The sequence below is a fragment of the Vombatus ursinus genome, unplaced genomic scaffold, assembly GCF_900497805.2.
Source record: "Vombatus ursinus unplaced genomic scaffold, bare-nosed wombat genome assembly UNPS02014791.1, whole genome shotgun sequence".
Taxonomy (NCBI): domain Eukaryota; kingdom Metazoa; phylum Chordata; class Mammalia; order Diprotodontia; family Vombatidae; genus Vombatus; species Vombatus ursinus.
Genome location: NW_020954569.1, coordinates 24,269,008 through 24,288,877, shown reverse-complemented (window position 1 = coordinate 24,288,877; position 19,870 = coordinate 24,269,008). Strand labels below are relative to the sequence as shown.

Below are 19,870 nucleotides of genomic sequence, written 5' to 3'. Positions count from 1 at the left end.
ACCGCTTAGCACAGTGCCTGGCACATACTAAGTGCTTAATAAATGTTTATTGATTAATTGATGCTTTGGTAGTCATCTCCAATTTATCTAAAGTCTATCTTATTTATATATAGTTTTTTTCATTTGTCTCCTCTATTAAACTGTGAGGTGCTTGACAACAAGTACCATTTTTGTCTGTCTTTGTATCCTTGATACTTAGCACAGTGCCTAGCACATAGTAGGCACTTAATAAATGCTTGTTGTCTGATCTGAGAAGCAGGAGGATGCAAGGCAGAAGTATTAGGGCTGCAAGGCCTCAAGACAATTTCCATATATAATATGGAGGAGAAAGCAAGAATAAGGAAGATTAGAAATATTATCATTATTTCACAGTGATTAAGCAACCAAATTTTCCAGATCCTTAAAAAATACTCAGTGCTTCCCTATCCTGTTTTTATACCCTTGTCTAAATATGGTTTAGCAGAATATGGTAGGAAAGGGCTATACAAATTCTAGCAAACCAAAGCCTCTGCATGGTTTATATAGTCTAACAACTTTCTTTAATAGGCCAAAATGTCCTCTAACTTTACTTGTTTCTAGAAAAAATAAGAAAATATCATCAAGAGGGTGTGTGTGTGTATGTGTGTGTGTGTTTGTGTGTATCCATGTATGTGTTTTCCTTGCCTAACATTTCTATATACCAAACCACCACAATTATAACAAAGTTTTCTTTAAAGTCTTTCACAGGAGAACCCAATCTCAGGCTTTACTAGTCTCTATAAAGAAAAATACTGAGGACAACAAAAAGAGCTTTTTAGCTGTATCGGGGATAAGAACAATAAAGATTCGTTCCGGGCCTGGGAGTGGATAGGGCTATGATCTCACAGAAAGGAAGTGGATCATTTCTCTGTCATTGCCATTTTGCTTCTGCTTTCCCTATCAAAAAGAATGATCTTCAAAGTGGAAAGGACAGAACTAAAATGCCTAAGAGGAAATTGAAAACCAAGATTAAATGGGGAGATAGTAAAAGGCTACCTGTTTTAGCTGAAGTCACCGGGCCTGTACAAATTACATTTCAGGTGCTGGTACCCAAACAACTTGAGGATCGGACTGCCCAAGAGCCATCATTTATCTCTGAGGAATGGAAGAGAATGGGAAGTATTCCAGCAGACCAAAAACAGGAAAATGTCCTGATTTTGAAACTCTGAGAAAAGGTAATCTGGAGGCCACAAAGTAACACTAAGATGACTGGCACTGAGTAGGCAAGACTGCGGACCACATGGTTTGTGAACATTTAAAAACATTGAATTGATCAACATAAGCCAGAATGATGAATTCATTAAGAACAAGTTGGGGTAAAATGTGGCAGCATTTCCATTTTCGTCACATAAGAGATTTAAAGAATGTGTACAAGTCCAACCATTCTGGAGAACAACTTGAAACTATGCCCAAAGGGGTATAAAACTGTGCATATGCTTTGACCTGGCAATACTGCTATCAGTTCTATATTCAAAAGAGATCAAAAAAAAAAAAGGAAAAGGACCCATATTTACAAAAATATTTACAGCAGCTTTTTGTACTGAATTGGAGACTGAAGAGATGACCATCAATTTGGGAATAGCTAGACAAATTGTGGTATGATTGTGATGGCATACTATTGTGCTGTAAGAAATGACAAAGGGGATGGTTTCAGAAAAATCTGGCAAGACTTATGCACACAATAACAGCAATGTTGTAAAGATAATCAACTGTGAAAGACTTGGTAACTCTGATAAGTACAAGGATCCACCACAACTCCAAAAAGACTCATGACCTATGACAGAAAATGCTATCTTTCTTCCAAATATAGAACTGATGGATTCAGGAGTGCTGACTGAAGCATATTTTTTTTTATTCTTGGGGTTTTTTTTTCGGGGGGGGGTAAGGGGCAAGGAACAACATAGCTAATGTGGAAACATGTTTGCAATGACTTCGTATGTATAATGGGTATCGTATTTCTAATCTTGGAAGTGGGTGAGGGAGAGGCTAGAAGGAGAAAATTTGGAACTGAAAAAGAATGTGTTTAGACACAGGGATTTGATAATGCATGTGACAAGGTCCCCCAGTCCAACAACAAGCAACAAGCATTTGTTAAAAGCTTTCTATGGGCATCTTGCTAAGATCATAATAGATACAAAGGTGAAAAATGTATCACAGAATGACAAAATTTGAGAATTGTAAGGGAACATAACCTCAGAAGTCATCTGATCCAATCTATATACGAAAGAATCCCCCCCATAACATACCCAACAAGTGGGCACTCACAGCCTCGGCTTGAGGAGCTCTAAGCAAAGAGAACCTATCTCCTCAAAGAAGCCTGTTTTATTTTGGGTCATTTCAAATTATTTTTTCTGACATCAAGCCTCTTTGCAACTTTCATCTGTGGCTCATAGTTTTGCCTTCTGGAGCCAAAAAGAACAAGGCTAATCCCTCCTCCATGTGTTGTTGTTATTCAGTCATTGTCTGACTCTTTGTGACCCCATTTGGGGTTTTCTTGACAGTGATGCTACAGTGGTTTGTCATTTCCTTCTCCAGCTCATTTAACAAATGAGGAAACTGAGGCAAAAAAGGGTTAGTTAACTTTCCTACGGTCATATAGCTAGTAAGTGTCTGAGGCTGAATTTGAACTCAAGTGTTCCTGACTCCAGGCCTGGCACTATATCCACTTCTCTACTTAGCTGCCTCCATGTCCTCCACATGACAGCCATTCAAATTTTTAAAGATAGTTACAATGCCTTCCCCAGAGTCTTCTTTTATCCAGGTTAAACATGCCCAGGGTATACTGGATCTTTTTGACTGATTCTCACATGTCATGGACTCAAGGCCCTTCTTCACTATCCTGGTTGTCCTCCACTCTTCATCTTGGGAATGTATTTCTTAAACGATGGTATTCAGAAGAGAACACAATACTCCACATGAGGTCTGAAAAGGGTAGAGGACAGTGGGATTGTTCCTTGTTCCTGGAAGATGTGTCTCTCCGAAGGCAGCCCAAAACTGTTAGTTTTTTTTCTTTTCCCTCTAGTTGACTTATCACATTGTTGACTTCTAGTAGGTCCACAAGATAGAGAGATAGATGCAAGCTGGATGGATCTATGGGTACCTCAACAACCATAGTCCCATAATAAATTTCAAGTAATGGACTTAGGTTAAAACAATGGAAAAAACAAAAAACAAAAGAGAGAAAACATGGTAAAACAGCAGTCTATGTCAAAAAAGATTTGGGACAACCCTGTGGATTATAAGCTTAACCGATGATGTCACAATTGAAAATCTCACGTGAACTTAAACTACATTTAAAGAAATATGATGTACATGGAAGAAATAAGCACACTAGAGATATCTGAGATGTTCTCATGTGGAAGAGGAATTAGATGTGGCTTGCTTGGCCCCAGAGTACAAAGCAAGGATCAGGAAGAAAGATTTCAGTTTCATGTCAAGAAAACCTTCCTAAGAGAGCTAACTTAGGAGGTCTTCAAGCAAGGGCAAGTTGCGTATTGCAGGGAGGGGATGTCCTAAATAAGTTCACATTTCAGGTCAGGATTAGACTGGATGCCTTCTGAGTCCTTCTCCAGTTTGGATTCTATAACTCTAAATGCATACATAAGTTGTCATTTCATACTTCAAAATGTAATTTGGTAAAGAATGCTTGACTGATTTTGGCATTACATTACATGTAAATCTCTAGTTCTGAAAAATGCATCTGACACTCTTCTTTCCCTACAGGAACAAGTAGAAGTTCCAGACTAGCCAAAAATGATAGTATTATAATCTTAAGAGCTATTTGGAATCTTAGAGCGCTGGTCCAACTCTCTTATTTTACAGATGAGGAAACTGAGGCCCAGAAAAGTTAGGTGCCTTACCTAAGGTAAAAAGATAGTAAATGGCAGATTCAGGATTTGGGCCCCAATACTCCTAATCTAATGCCTTTGCCATCATGACTGACAAACATGAGATCTACATAGAAATGTGGAAAGTAAAATGAAAAAAAAGTTTTAAATTAATTTATGTTCTGATTACAATGATGTCACGCAACGTAATCATAAGGCTCAAAAGATTATAGAGCTTGTTATATATTGTTGCAGTGTTTCTTTATTTTTCCTTATTGAATTAAACAAATTTAAAAGGGAACATAAGTTCACATGTCATACATGTCTACATATGAGCAAGGATCAAAGTCCTAAAACTGGATAATCTTGTTATTAAATGATGACAATAAGCAAAATGGCTGGTTAAGAACCAAAAATATAAAGTAGAACCCATCATCTACCTTGAGTTAGGTCTGCCAACTTGACAACAATTCTCCCTATACAATGGACAATTCACTAGATTTAATAAGCCAACAACTATTTATTAAATACCTGCCTAGGCAAGTGTGAGGGACTGTCTGATGTTGGCAGCTGCCAGGTCGGGTACTGTGGCAAGGGTAAGGTAAGATATGGGTATTTTGGAAGTCGAGGCAGGGACTGTGGTAGGCAGAGTCGTGTGTACTGGGATGGCTGGATACGGAGAAGCCATGAGGCAATTGGGCAGTGCTATGAGATAAGCTGGGTGCAAGGAAGTAGCCGAGCCTGAGCTCCTGAGGCAAGGGGCGGTGCCACGTGGGAGTGGGATGGCAGAGGACTGAGTTCCCTCTGCTTAGTCCCCTCCCTATATGCAACGTCATCCCCAGATGCCTCTTGTGACCTTCCTGACTTCCTTGGTCCCTTTGTGCAGCACTGACCCAGTCCCCTCCTGAGTCTGACTTCCTAGATCACGTACTCTTGTCTATGCGTCAATCCCAGATGCCTCCTTCCTGTATCCAATCCTGGCCTCCTACGTCACTCCCTCCCCCTTGGTGTGCTAAATTCAGACAGCCCCTTCCGGTATCTGACCCTACAATCATTGGCTAGTAGCGGGCTGGGGAGGAGGGGCTAAGTAGGTACTTAGGAACAAGCGGGGTCAGATCACACACGTGCGCTCTCCCCTGGCTCCTGCCTGTTGCTCTGGCCTTGCTGTTTGGGCTTGCTATGATGGTTTGCTGTGTTGGCCTCTGAATAAAGCTCTGGTGTTGGTGCCTCCCGATGGCTTGTCTCTGTGTGGTGATCCGGCTGAGGACTGAAGACCCAGGAGTGGGTAAGACTCTGGCAGTGCACTTCTTTTAAGAGAAGTGGGTACTGGCGCACGACTGGCAGAGGGCCGGCGTGCAGCCCGTATAGGCAAGGAATAGTCTCAGATACTAGGGCTACAAAGACAAAAACAAAGCAGCCCCCTGACCCCAAGAAGTTTATAGTATAAGGGAACACAACCTTTACAAAGATATAATTTTTTAATGTAAAAAGTGTTTCATTTTTTCAAATTGCACATAAAGACAATTTTCAACATTCATTTTTTATAAGATTTTGAGTTCCAAATTTTTCTCCCTCCCTAAGATAGTAAGCAATCTGATATAGGTTATACATGCACAATCATGTAAAACATATTTCCACAGTAGTCATGTGTAAAAGAAGAAACAAAACAAAAGGAAAACACCACCAAAAAAGTAAAAATAGTATGCTCTGATCTGCATTCAGACTCCATCAGTTCTTTCTCTGGATGTGAACAGCATTTTCCATAATAAGCCTTTTGGAATTGTCTTGGATCATTGTATTGCCAGGAAGAGATAAATTGTTCATAGTTGATCATCACACAATGTGGCTGTTACTCTATACTATGTTCTTCTGGTTCTGCTCACTTCACTCAGCATCAGTTCATGTGAGTCTTTCTAGATTTTTCTGAAATCTGCCTACTTATCATCTCTTCTATCACAATAGTATTCCATTACATTCATACAACTTATTCAGCCATTCCCCAAATGATGGGCATCCCTTGAATTTCTGATTCTTTGTCACCACAAAAAGAGCTGCTAGAAATATTTTTGTACATGTAGGCCCCTTTCTTTTTCAAAAATATAAGTAATTTCTAGAGGGAAAGAGCATTAATAACCAGGGTGCATGGAGTAGAAAAGGCTTCATGTAGGAGCTGGCAGCAGGCAGGGTTTTTAAGGAAACAAGATCTCAAAAGGTAGCAATAAGAAGCAAATACATTCCAGACATAGACTGATGACCACATCTGCAGAGGCATGGAGACAAGAATGGCATGGCATGGCATAGCATGGACTGGGCACAGCTAGCAGGCCAGTCTGACTAGAACTGAGCACAAGAGTAGAAAGAATATTATAAAAGTCTGAAAAGGCAAGTGGGAACCAGATTGTGGAGAAGTACCAGTCTAGAAATTTTTCCATTTTATCCTAGGAACAATATGGAAGCACTGAAGATTTTTTACCACTGTTAGGTGTAGGTTGACATTTCTGTGTCTTTTAGTAACATCAATTTGGCAGCTGTATGGAAGATGGAATAGAGATGGAGACCAGAAGGAGGGAAATCAGTCAGGAGGCAATTGAAGTAGTCCAAACAAAAAAGCTTAAACTAGCATGACAACTTTGTGAATGGAGATAAGGAAATAGAGATGAGAAATGTTATGGAGATGTAATTGACGAGATTTGGCAACCTAATGGAGACTGAGGAAAAGGGAAGAATCAAGGATGATTCTAATGTTAGGAACCTGAGTGAAAAGAATTAGTCCCTCATTATGAACCTGACTGCCTGGAAAGATGGTGATGCTTTCAACAGAAACCGGAATTCTGGAAAAGAGAGAGATGGATTGGGAATTGGGTGAGGGTGGGGAAAGGAGAATATCAATTCAAATTTTGAACACAATAAGTCTGATATGCCTGTGGGATATACTGATGGAAATAAATAAAAGGTAGCTGGCGATGCAGGAATTTCAGGAGAACTTGGAGCTGAATATATGGATTTGGGAAGCTTCTGCCTAGAGACTGTCATTGAACCTGTGGAGGGATGATGAGATCACCAAGGAAGAAAATATACATAGAGAAAAAAGGGTCCAGGGAAAAGTTTTAATACCCACATTGGCTCTTAGAGGTGGAAGATAATTTGGAGATTATCTCATCTAATCCCTACATTTTATAGATATTGAAACTAAGTTCCAGGGGGCATTAAATGTCTTACTCAAAACTGAAAACAAATTAAATTGCAGGAGTAGGACTCAAATCCAGGTCCTCCAACTGTTTTTCCCTACAATATGATGTCACTCCTAAGGGTTCAGACTATGCTGTGCTTATGTTTTTATTTAGCATTCAATTCATTTTAAAAATCTACAATTTGCTCGTGATAATATTTCTTTGGATGGTTATAAACTAGCATCTGACCACAACTTATATAGTGGTCAGAAATGGAAGTTACCAACTGGTTTCCCCGGGAAACCTTTTCCCCTTGTATCTCACATAGTACTTTTTTAAAGTCCCTTTAATGAATTTATCATCTATTACTTCTTATTATATAGATACTACCCTACCATTATGTTCTAGATTAGGCCTCAAGAGCTAGGGATACCAAGACAAAAAATAAAAAGGCACTTGCCGTTAAGGTGCTTACATTCGATAGGAAAAACAACAGCACATATACAAATGAAGTTACCTTCAAGGTAACTTCAAGAAGCTATAGTTACCACTGGAATATATTTTTAAAAATATTTCATCATCCTTCTTTCTAGCAGAAAAATAATTTATGATACTTTCCCCCTTCTGAATCTGCTTCTGATTTTCCAGACTTTGTCACTATGCCTCATCTACTATCTTATTCTGAAACATCCATCCACCCCGGGGGCCTCTTCAAACTGGAACATCTATTCATCATGTCAACCATCCTTTATTCCCTTGCTGGTTCTGTTTCTAACTTACTGGATTTTAATACCATGCCCCAATACAGGTACCTTTCTCTTCCACTCTTTTTCAGTTCCCTTCTGTGTTGTCTCCCCCATTAGAATGTAAGCTCTTTAAGGGTAGGGACTGTGCTTTCTTTTGCACACACACATATACACATGCCTTCACACTTAGTACAGTGTCTTAACCATGGTAAGCACTTAATAAATCTTGTTAAATTATGCTTAGTCTGATAACTGTGGGAATCAAAACTATTTGATGACAGCTTTAATACTCCTAAAATAGATGAAGCAAATATTTTTGTGTAATGACTTGTACACAGATGATGGAGAAATTAAAGACTGCTTATAAACAATTTTTAAGTCAATATTTCAAAATAAGCAGAAACATCCTGTATTTGTATTACTAAAATAGAGAAGACAGAGGAAAGAAGGAAGGTAGAGAGTCCTAGGGAAAGAAGGAGGAAAGGATGGTTTAGGTGGACTGATGGTGACAGAATCTGAATTTTGCCAGTTTCTGTACTTTGGAGAAAAAAAGTATATCATCAGCCTACAAAATACATGTATGCTGTTGAATATTATTAAATCTAACATCTTCTTTCCTTTTTAGACACAAAAATGAATAAAATCTGTAATTCAGACACAATCTCAACAACTCACAAAACTGTTTAACCACAAATTTAGATGACATCTAAGTGAAATTAAATAAATCTATTTAATTCAAAGAATACTTGCTTGCAAAATGTTGGAACTAGTCAAATTGGTCATTAAAACATTTATTTTTCTTTCATAACTTGGTCTGAAATCTTCTCAACATTTTCAAAGAAAACTGAAAAAAAAATCCAATCCATACAAAAGAAATTAAAATGGCAGTCTGTGTACATCTGCATTAACCTAAAAACAAAAGCCATTTTGCTCCCTCCTCAGTGCAAGCATAATCAAAGCACAAAAAGCACAGATGGTTTAGATTTTCTTTATAGAGAATGGCTGAGAAGACCACATCTTCAGTATTTACACAGCCAAGTCTGATCTTAGTGGCAATTTTAAACCAGGAATTTCTATAAGACAAAGGGGAATTCTTTTAAGCAACTAAAAATTAATTGGGCTAAACTGATACTCCACGGAGCATGGACCGACTCTATTCCACTGCTCCAGAGTAACAGGACAAACGTTTTCAACTCACAACAGCACTGTAATTTCATTCAGCAGCTTCTCACACAGATATGGCACAATGAAGGAAAAGAGACTTTGCTCCCTAACAGCTTCCAAAAAATTTTTTTACAAGAAAAAAAGCAACTTGGTTGAAATGCATATGAAGTCATCAGCATCAGTAGGCAAGGAAAAAAAAAAGGGAAAACTCATGATACGACCTGATCTCTGGTGACATTATGTAGTTTTATAACTTTACTCAAAACGAGTGGGGGAGGAAAACAAGCTAAGAATCCAACATGAGTGCCTTGTCTTAATTAACCCCAACCATACAAAGTAGCTTATAATCAAAACCAAAGGCAACATGCCTCTTTCTACATATTTCCGTTTATCTGCATATGAATGCATTTTAGAAGAAAATAAGTTACAATAAACCTAAGATCATTTTCTCTTTGTTACATCATTTATCATATTCTTTACAGTTACAGTGTAACATTTACTTAATCCAAGAATGGATGCTTGGTTTTCTCACCTTCAAGTCCCTAGCTTCCTTTTAACTATAGCTCCACACCCCAACTCTTTTACTACAAGCGCAAGGACGATCCTCTGTAACAGATTCTATGTCTGTACTAGGAAAAAAGAGTAGTGAACTTTTTTAAATAACTTAAAAGAAAGTGGATCTAAACCAACAGTAAATATACACATGATCCATTCATGAATCCTACATAATTTATGTAGTCAATCACATCTAACCCATCCTTCATAGTTCTCAATTCTTTTCCTTTAGAAGTCACCGCTCTAAGATATTTTTCTTAATTTTATAAGGTTTTGGACATTGCCTCTTTGCTCCACTGGGTAAAATGATACATGAAAACTTTTTAAAAGCACAACACTTTTTTAAAAAATTATCATTATGGTCAATGGTAAAAATGGCCTAACAAGAGAGAATTCTAAGTATTAACTTCATCAGGGAAGCAAATTGGTATTTTTTTCCCTGTTATTTAAAATATTTTGCACTAAAGTATTACTCTGATACCACTCCATAACTTAAAGGTAACCCCTGGGCTCTCAAAGACTATGTCAATAGAATACAACAATTTCTGGCTGTTCCAATGCCAAAAAGGAAAGTATTCAAGTTCAGATTAGGCATCTGCTAGTGGGCCTCTCTTCTAAGGATCAGTCTAGCTAAATTAGGAGAAACTCATCAGTGGATTGGCCAGCAGGCGATTAATTTTTGGCCTCAACAACTAGTAAAAACTAAGTAAAGTGTGTAGGAGTGCTGATCTCCATCAATTAGAGGATATACACACTGATGAAATTATGGATCCCTGAAATAGATATGCTTCACTTTGCATAATGTAATGCAATTGGAATTATATACCTGTTATATATTATATACATATAATATTCTATATTATAATTCCATATATGATAACTTGTGATGCTGACCATTGTCCTCTTATCAGTGACAATATGCTTGATTCAGACAGAACTTAACCATTTTAATGAGGAGCAAGCCAAAACTTTAGGAGCTACACCAAAAGCCTTATGTAAATTAAAACTATCCACTATCAACCACCTATCACTAAATCATGGAAGGAAATCAATTGCAAAGAGCAAATCCTGTCAGACTAAAGGCATGCTGGCTAGTCTCTGGAACTCTGTTCTCTTTTTCTATGCTACAAAAGTCCTATGATACAAAAGCTTCTTGAAAACTGCGGCCAGCATATGGTGTCTTATTGTTTCACAAGTGTCCGTTTCTCCACATTACCCAGTTAACATCTGTCATTATTTGCAAGGACATAAGCAGATGCCTGGTGAACTCTGACTTTTGACAAAGATGGATACATTTCAGAACAGAAGATCATTCCAGAAGAATGAAATACTTGCTGACTTCTATAGAGTTAGCAATCCTGACCACCCTCTTGTGAAAACTTTAAATATACTGGAACTCCCAAAAAATCATTATGTGAACTACGATGCACATGCCCAAATGTGGTCATTTAAAGACTGGCTCCAATTTTACATTTTTGGAACTGAAGTGATGGTACATTTTGTGTGTAGGATGTATGATTGACTAACCTATTTTAGATTGCTTTGATCTAACCTTGATCTTTTTGCCCTAAGTATTTTTTCCTCTGAGGTTTTATTTTGAAAAAAATGTCATATGACCAAAATTCTTAGAAATAAAAAATACCATTTTGTGGAATATTTTACATTCTTAAGCAATAAATCTAATCTTTGCAAGCATTTGGAAAAAATGCTAAGACTTTTAGGTATGCATATCTACTCCTCAAAGTTTGATTAGCATGTCAGAAGACCTGGGTTCAAATCTTGACTTTGCCACTGTGTGTTCCTTCATATCACTTGGATAGATGACCTCTAAATTCCCTTCCAGCTTTAAATCTACACTGTAATATCAATAGTCTTAATTTTATAGACTGAGTTAATCCACTATGTTTGCAATATGTATAAAGAAAATTCTCAAACTGATTCCCAACTTAGAGACAAGACCTGGAATTGAAAAGAGTGGGCAGCTAATACACATGGGGGAGGAGTCAACAAAGATCGATTTAAAATATTTCTTTTTATAACGGAATATAACAGAAAATTCCATTTTCTTTGGCATGGGTGTATTTATTGTGTGATAGGTTGCATATACTATAATGAATGCTCAAAATCTCTTATGGATAATAACCACTGGGGATGTAGAGATGCAATTTTTCAAACCTTGTCTAGGCTGCCCAAATGCCATACTATGGTTCAGCTTCTAGTTCTAACCATTAGCTTGTGTCCAATTTTATACTCTGTTTTCTCATGTTACTGCCTGTGTGTGTTATATCATGGAAAATAGTCTAGACCAGCTTATTCAGCCGAAGTATCAGGAATTTGCAAGGCTAACAGTGGGTCTGTCAACAGTTTACTGTATTGCCCTAGGATAACTCCTTGTATGCTTCAGTTCCTCATTTATAAAATGGGGAAAACATTGATGGACTTGATAGGGAAACTAGATGAATCAACAATTTATGAGTGCTTTTCAAATTGAGGTAGTTGTATTTTATCATGGGTCATATTACACAGTAACTACAGGAAATAAAACAAGCACATTCTATAAGTTTATAAGAACTTAAACCTCTGAAAGAATTCACAATTGAAAACCATTTCCCCAGAACTGAAAGTAGTTGGTTAGGGTAGGTGTTAACTCCCTTTAGACAAGGTACAGTACTTTTGTTGTAATTAACATAAAACACATGTGGCTTTTCTGTTCTGGCAGTGTCCAAATGCCACAACAGATCTGTATTAAGTTAAAGTAACACAAGAAAAGTACCTTTGTTACAGACAAAACCACTTACAGGTGCCAGTTAATACAAAATTAAGGATAGCACGCTATGTTCTCTTTGCTGACAATACTATACTGTGAATGATTTCCTTGTGACAGCAAGTTCAAAGAAATTACCTTTGACTGACAGGACTCTACCTGTGATATTTACCATCTGTGTCTTGAAAAACAACATTACTGAGATCATGCATCAGCTGCTTCCATTTAGAACATGTTTTGTCTTTTTAAAAAGTCTTAAGTAAAGGAATAAGTAATTACACATACATTTTCAGTATTGTTGATGCTACTGAAGTCCATAATAATCACTTAAGTATTTTCTGTCTACATCTTTCTCTGTATTTTTCATCAAATTTTTCAATATATTGTAGTGAATTGCAGAAGAAATATATTGAGACTCAGGAGATCTGTATTTTTAATCACAGCTCTACCACTGGTTACAAGACCTTGGTCAAGTCATTTATTTAACTTCTCTTGATCTCTGTTCTTCATCTGTAAAATAAGGAGGTTGATTCTATTACTTCCAAAGTCACCTTCCAGATCTCCTGGAATTCTTCTATTCAGTATTGAAAAGGAAAATGTTCTTTAGAGAGAACAAAGAAACACCTCCATAAAAGCTACATGGCTTAATGATATTTGGTCTTAAAGACAAGCAATTTTAGAGCAAACAGTTGCTTTAAAAAATACTCTAAAAATTAATGCTATTTAAAATTTGAACAGAAGAGACAGTTTGCCATAAGATCCAATTTTGATTTCTATTGTCAAGTCCAACTAGTTGATGAAGCAAACTTTCTGTTTTCATTATTTTCATTAGTACTTCTTAATAAATGGTGCTATAAGAGAGACGGCATCTCATCAGTGAGGATACATCTTTTGCTCACTCAGTTTACAACCTTTCAAGGCCTTATTAGGATGAGTTTCTGTGTCCTCCAAAGTGAATCACATGGTGGTCAGGCTTCTGTTGAGGAGACTTTTTTAATTTAGCTGGCTAGTTCTCAAACAAAACCTGTCACAGTGTGTCTATACTAACTGAAGGTGGTGTTCAAGAACTGACTACTACACTACCACAACTGGATGAGACATCACAACAAAGTTTTAGTGGAGACTGTGAATAACAGTATATTCTTAAAAAAAATAAATTTTGTTTTTATTACTGTCCACAAATTTGCTTGAACTTCACATATTTCTCATTAAGGATATAGGCTCAAATCAGTATTTTAACATTGTGATACTAGTAATGAAAACAAATGATTATCCTCCACAATAAACCTGCAAACCAAATATTCACAAGTTCTCATATTTTTTCCTTAGTGTAGGCATTAGCCCCTGTTAATTAATCTATTGTATATTACTGTAAGAGTAATATGTAACAGACTTACATTCAACATTAATTAAACAATTTTAGGGGAAGGCTAATGTTCAATATTAAAATAAAACAAAATATAAAAAAAATACACCCCTTTAGGTATGAACAATGGCTTTTACATGGAACTTAAGTCAGTACTCTATGACTTAAGGCAAAGGACAACAGGACACGGCCAAAACTTTTAATCTAGTTATGTAGCAGGAGTATGGTAGAAACTGCAGGTCTAGACAGGTTGGGGCCAAGTGTTCCATTAGTATAGAAAGAATGAATAAGTAGCATAATTTCAGGCAGGGAAGTAGATCTCCAAGTCCAGAAGGCCAACAAAAGCAGTAAGGGAACAAACGGGTCAATAAAGACAATACTAGCAAATAGGAATGTGATTTCTGATCCCAGGGCTGACACCTTTTTTGCTTTTTGATGTGTCTAGATTGTCATGGTCTGGCAAGGGGCAAGTTTGTAGCTTGTGAAAGATAGAGAGGCCCCCAAGTTCTGATAAAGCTTGATTATGGCAGTCACGGAACAACATCTTCAGATGCTAAATCAGTTCTTAAACTGTTATGTGTCACAGACTCCTTTGGCAATGTGGGAAGCAAATGGACCCTTTCTCAGAAAAAAAAAAAAGTTCTGAAATGCATTAAAAATAAAATACATAGAAATAACATAGGAATTATATTTAAATATAGTTATGAATTAAAAAAAAATTCACAGACTCTAGATTAAGAAACTCTGTTCTAAACCCTAACCCTAATTTGGGACTTTACAGGTCATAATAAACACTGGTTCAATGATTAATCGTAGGCACAACTTACACTGTTCTTGCTTTAATTTCAGAGTGGTTGAGAAGATGATGAAAAGAATTAAAGATTTTATATCCCAAAGTATAATGTACAAAGAATTCCATGCTTCCATTAACACTCAGATCAAAAGCTACCTTCTAAAAGATCCCTAGTGTCCTCGTTCCCAAATTATATATACTTATTTTGTACATATTCAGTATATATTTTATGTACATGTCTCACCCAATTAAATTTAAGCTCCTTGAGGGCAGGCACTGTTTCATTTTTGCCACTGTAACAGAGCCTAGTACATCTGTTCTTCAGTCATGTCCAACTCTTCACGACCACGTGGACCCCAGTGTCCCCGGGGTTTTCTTGGCAAAGATAGTTAGAATGGTTTGCCATTTCCATCTCCAGTGGATTAAAGCCAACAGAGGTTAAGTGACTTGTCCAATGTCACACAGCTAGTTGAGGCTGGATTTGAACTCAAGTCTTCCTGACTCTTGGCCCAGCACTCTATCCACTGAACCACCTAGCTGTTTCTTAGGCAAAAAGAGGTTTAAGTGACTTGCCCAAAGTCACACACTATTAAGCATCTAAGGCCATATCTGAACTCGGATATTCTTGCTACCAGGCTTGGCACTCTATCAACTGAGCCATCTAGCTGCCTGGTACATAGCAGCCACCTAATAAATGTTTATTAATTGATTATATGTTATATCACATCATTCCAAATACAATTTAGATGCTTCTGGAATGTTATAATAAGAAATAAGAATTCCTTTGGATAATTCAACTCCAGCACACACCCAGCATCATATTTACTTAGTTTAACTTAATCTTGAATTCAATGGGTGTGGCAGGATTAAAACTGTAATGCTGAGGATCATCCTTGAGCACCACATGTGGCATGTGACTCTTTAACAGGAGCAGAAGATTCTTATTTCTTTATTTGACATATATTGGAGACATACAGCAGTCATATAACCTCTGGTTCAGCAGTAATTACAAATGTATACCCAGAGTCACTTAACTAAATTCCATCGGACTAAACCAAACGGGCATTTCCATGCGGAAGAATTTAGATTTGTAAATATGTTCATATTTTCAACAATGGTTAGTTATGGCTAATAAACAAACACATGATCTTCTCTATATTATTCCTGGAAAAATTAAATGGAAAAAAATGTTACTTTTCATCTTTAGGCTATAAGACTACAAAACCATCTCCTTAGAAGAGGTCCAGAGTCCATTCAGTATCACTTGCTGAATGAACACGCACACTCATTTTATGTGATGCCAACTTCCAACCACCTCTACCACAGAGACTATAGATTTGGTTAAAGAGGCAATGGAATCTTGGAGTGACAGTTTAACTGCCATCTTCTGAGGAAGCTGTGGAGGTCTGTAATGGCTGTGAATCCTATTGTTTCAGGGGGGCCAGGGGAGAAAAAAAGCCTAGGAGAACTTATTCCTAAGAGAACTGAGCTTAACTCTTACCTTGAAAAGAAATACAAAGAATTCTTGAGAAGATTTCAATTAGTGTCATAAGAGAACTGAATGGTGGGGCTGTATTTCTAGAACTGAGAAATCAGTCGTTGTAGAGCAATAATTAAAGGTGATTTTTGCTGTAATGTCTCATAGCTGATATATTGTAAATAATAATTTGTCATTATTTTTCTGTTGGCTACACTGTTAACAAATAGTATAATCAGTAGAGTTAATGTTTATTTAATCCTAGGGGTTTTGATACCTATAGAGAAAGATGAGCAAAAGCTTAAGGGGAAAGAGGTTTCTCCAATTAATTAAACAAATATAATAAAGTTGGGTTGGGGTTTAGATATAACTGACTAAATGAGATGTTATGAAATTTTAGTAATTAATCTAAAAATAAAAGTAATATGCCCCTTCATTGCCTTACAACATAGGATAAGGAAAATCAGCTAGAAGCAGGTAGAGAGGGGATAACCCCACTTACTACTCTTGAGTACGGGTGACACCCACACAGTGACAGCTCTATTCTCCTTGATCAGTTTATATCTAAGTTTATCACAGGATATCTTAGATATTCACTGACATTAATTGTTTTCTATTCATTCTTACTTTTTATATAGCTTTCAACCCTGTGGGGAAAAACACTGGAACTCAAAAATAAATTCACTTGCCACGGGGACACTTAAAACGCTGGTGCACCAGTCAGACTGAAGTCATGCTTAGGAAGTTTACCAAGAGTTTTAAAATGGGAGCAAAAGGAAAATGGACAGTTTTCCAGTTCTTCCAGATTGGTGTCTTCACATCATAGCTGCTTTTTTTGAGTTAATTCCCAGAACAAGAAATATTCACACTGAAATACAAGCAGAAAAAACCCATTCCAAAGCAAAATGTAAATAATCTGGGGATTCTCTGTCACTTGGGATCATCCACTGCTCAGTTCATCACCCAAAGTGAGGACTTTCAAGAGTGAGATTTCGATTTGTCTCTTTTACTAATTTGTATTGCCATAAGCATCTGAAAGTCAAGTAGAAATTAAAATTAGTTCCCAGATTCAAGAAAAATTTAGTTGAATGCATAATTTCCTGTAAGGATGTGGGGAAGGGTTTTGGGAATTTAGAATACACCATGATCACAGGCATATATATCTAGATTCAACAATGTACAGGAAAAAAGAAGTTGAGGACAAAGGACAATTAAAAAGAAAGCTTTTTAAAAAATCAACTGTAAACCCACATATACTTTTCCTCTTAATTCTGGCTTGGGAATTTTCACTTTTCCTCGATCACGGCAAACCCTTCAGACTCACATTAAGAAGACTCATAGAACCTCCCCTCCTAGAAATTTTAGGTGATTCTTAATTTTGTCAGTTATATTTTAATTTCTTCACAGGACTACAGATAATTTGCCATATTTGCTAAAGATAACAGAAGTCAGGGAGTAACAAAAAAAAAATTTTTTTATCTTCAAGCCCAAATCATACATTTGATAGGCTAGAAAATGAAATACCAAAATGTAATAGAGAAGCAATTTGGTAAGAGGCAAAATAAAGATATGATACTTATGAGGCGGTAAGGGCTTAAGGGACCATTGAAAGAGGTAGTTTCAGTTCTTTTTCTAATTTGAAACACTTTTTCCAGATATATGTTATAAAATATATATTTTTTAATATCTCTCCCATCAAAAAGGTAGTTTGAGGAGGGACAGCTAGGTGGCACAGTAGATAGAGCTCCGGCCTTGGAGTCAGGAGGACCTGAGTTCAAATCCGGCCTCGGACACATGACACTAGCTGTGTGACCCTGGGCAAGTCACTTAACCCCAATTGCCTCACTAAAAAGCAAAAAAAAAAGGCAGTTTTAGGAGGTGGTAGTGAGTTAAAAACTAACTTTAGTCTAAGCATAAAAGCTTATAAATATGAAAATTATGTCCACAAAAATTTCTCAGTTGAGTGGATTTCAGTTTCTTGAGATAAGAGTACTTCTTAGCTTATCACTAATATTATCTCCAGATCATTTTTCTTTTCTTCCTTGCTGACTTCATTTTAATCCATTGTTTTTTCTCTTCCAATGCTTCTCCTCCTATTTAGCTTGTCTTCTAAGATTTCCCCGCCCCGCCCCCTTTTCTCCCTTCCCTCTACCCCAAAATTCACTTTCAGCTGGAGATGGGCTAGTGTACATTATTCATCTCAGAGAGTCTCAAGTCTCCCTAACTGCTTACAGTTCAATGGAGGCCTGAGCTGACTGCTAACTGACTTCTCAGGCTGATGCATGTTTGAGAAGCTTATTGTTAATAGCCAGTTTCTTTCTGCCACATTTCTGTTCACATGCAGCTGGCTGTTAAGGGAACAGCTGTCTCTGCATGTAAGGTTCAGGAATGCAGCTTTGGTTCAGCTAAAAGAACTAGGCATCCCCAGGCTCCTAAGACACAGCACTCATAATCTGCTTCCTTCCAGAGGAAACTCTTAGTCCAAGAACCTGATGCTGAGCTAAAATGTCTGGAATCCTGTCATTTCGCCTCAAAAACCATATCCTTTCTCTTTCCACCTTAATGTTGCAAGTACACAATTCTGGCTGGCTCCTTTTTTTCTACTACTGTCTATAAATAGGGGGAAAACAACTTACTAATTTAAGATGTTTTACAATCTGCTGCTCAGATAAACTTTTTAGAGAAAAAATGATCTAGAGGATCGACTATATACACATATGTTTATATGATGTGGTGAAAGGGAAGATACAAAAAGGTCACAGGTTTGTAACATATTAGCATCAACTTATTTTTTAAAAGGACAAAAAGGCACCTATGAGGCAAAGAAAAATGAAAGAAAACAAGAAAGACAGTGAAAATGGGTGAGAACTTGTGAGAAACACTGTGATGAGAAAATTACACTAATTAATCCCTTAATATGTCATTAACTCCAACTACTATGTAAAAGGACATAAAGGGCCTACAATGTAGAATGTGACTATAAAGCAACAAGGCTCATTTTCCTGTGGGACTGGTCTCATTACTTTGTGTAATAACCAGTTTCTCCTAGGGTTAAAAAAAAAAAGCTAAAAAGACAGTAAACTTGGTTTTGTTGGTTTTTTTTTAATGAGAAAACTTTTTTTTTTAAATCATGTCTAATTATGCTTGATGTGAAAATGAAAAGGTAAAAATATTGTGTGGGAAAGCAGAGCCAGCAACTTGTAGAAGTCAGTAATTAAATCGTTAGCGAACAAAAAACAAAAATTCTGCAGGACAGCATGTAGAAACAAGACAACTAGAAAAATCAACAGCCATTTCACACACTAAGAGGCTTTATTAAGTTTATTAGGAAAAAACAAATGATTCCTCAAGTTAATTATTGCACCTGAAAATTTGGCATTTTCTAGAAAGTAGAGTACTAATTTTTCAAAAACAAAATATCTACTTTAGCACTTAATTCTATAAAATAGCCCACTACTGCATGTTCTTTGGATCGAGCAAGGAATCATTTCTTTTCATGCTTTTCAAGTTTTTCTTTCATGTTGTTGATGTCACTTTCATCCTCCAAAATAATACTACTAATCATGATTACTATTAATTAGTGGCAGAAAAGATATTCTAGAAGAAGAATCAAGAGGATTTGGTAACTGACTGGATTTAAGATGTGAAGGAGAAGAAAAAGCAAAACATAATTCCAAGGTTTTGAACATAGGAGAGTGGGTAAACAGTAGTATCACTGAAAGAATTAAAGAAGTCAGAAGGAGAAGCTTTAGGACAACAATGACATAAAACTGTTTTGGAGTCATGTGGAGTCTGAAGTTCTGGTAAAATACCTAGGTAGAGACGCAGTTGGACATTCAGGTTAAGTGCTTAAAAGAGCAGTCAGAGCTGTAAATACTGATTTTTGTACTCGTGTACATAGACGTGGTAATTGAAACCATGATGATGAATCAAATTGTCAAGAGAAAGAAAGCAGAGAAGGAAAAATGTTAGAAAATACATTTTAGGGGA

At 36.8% G+C, this 19,870-nt stretch overlaps 1 protein-coding gene across 1 annotated transcript in view; it reads right to left on the bottom strand.

Annotated features, from left to right (window-relative positions):
- MYO10 (myosin X) overlaps positions 1–19,870 on the bottom strand; it is a 261,628-nt gene that overhangs the window by 174,865 nt on the left and 66,893 nt on the right. The gene's annotated exons all lie outside the window — the stretch shown is intronic.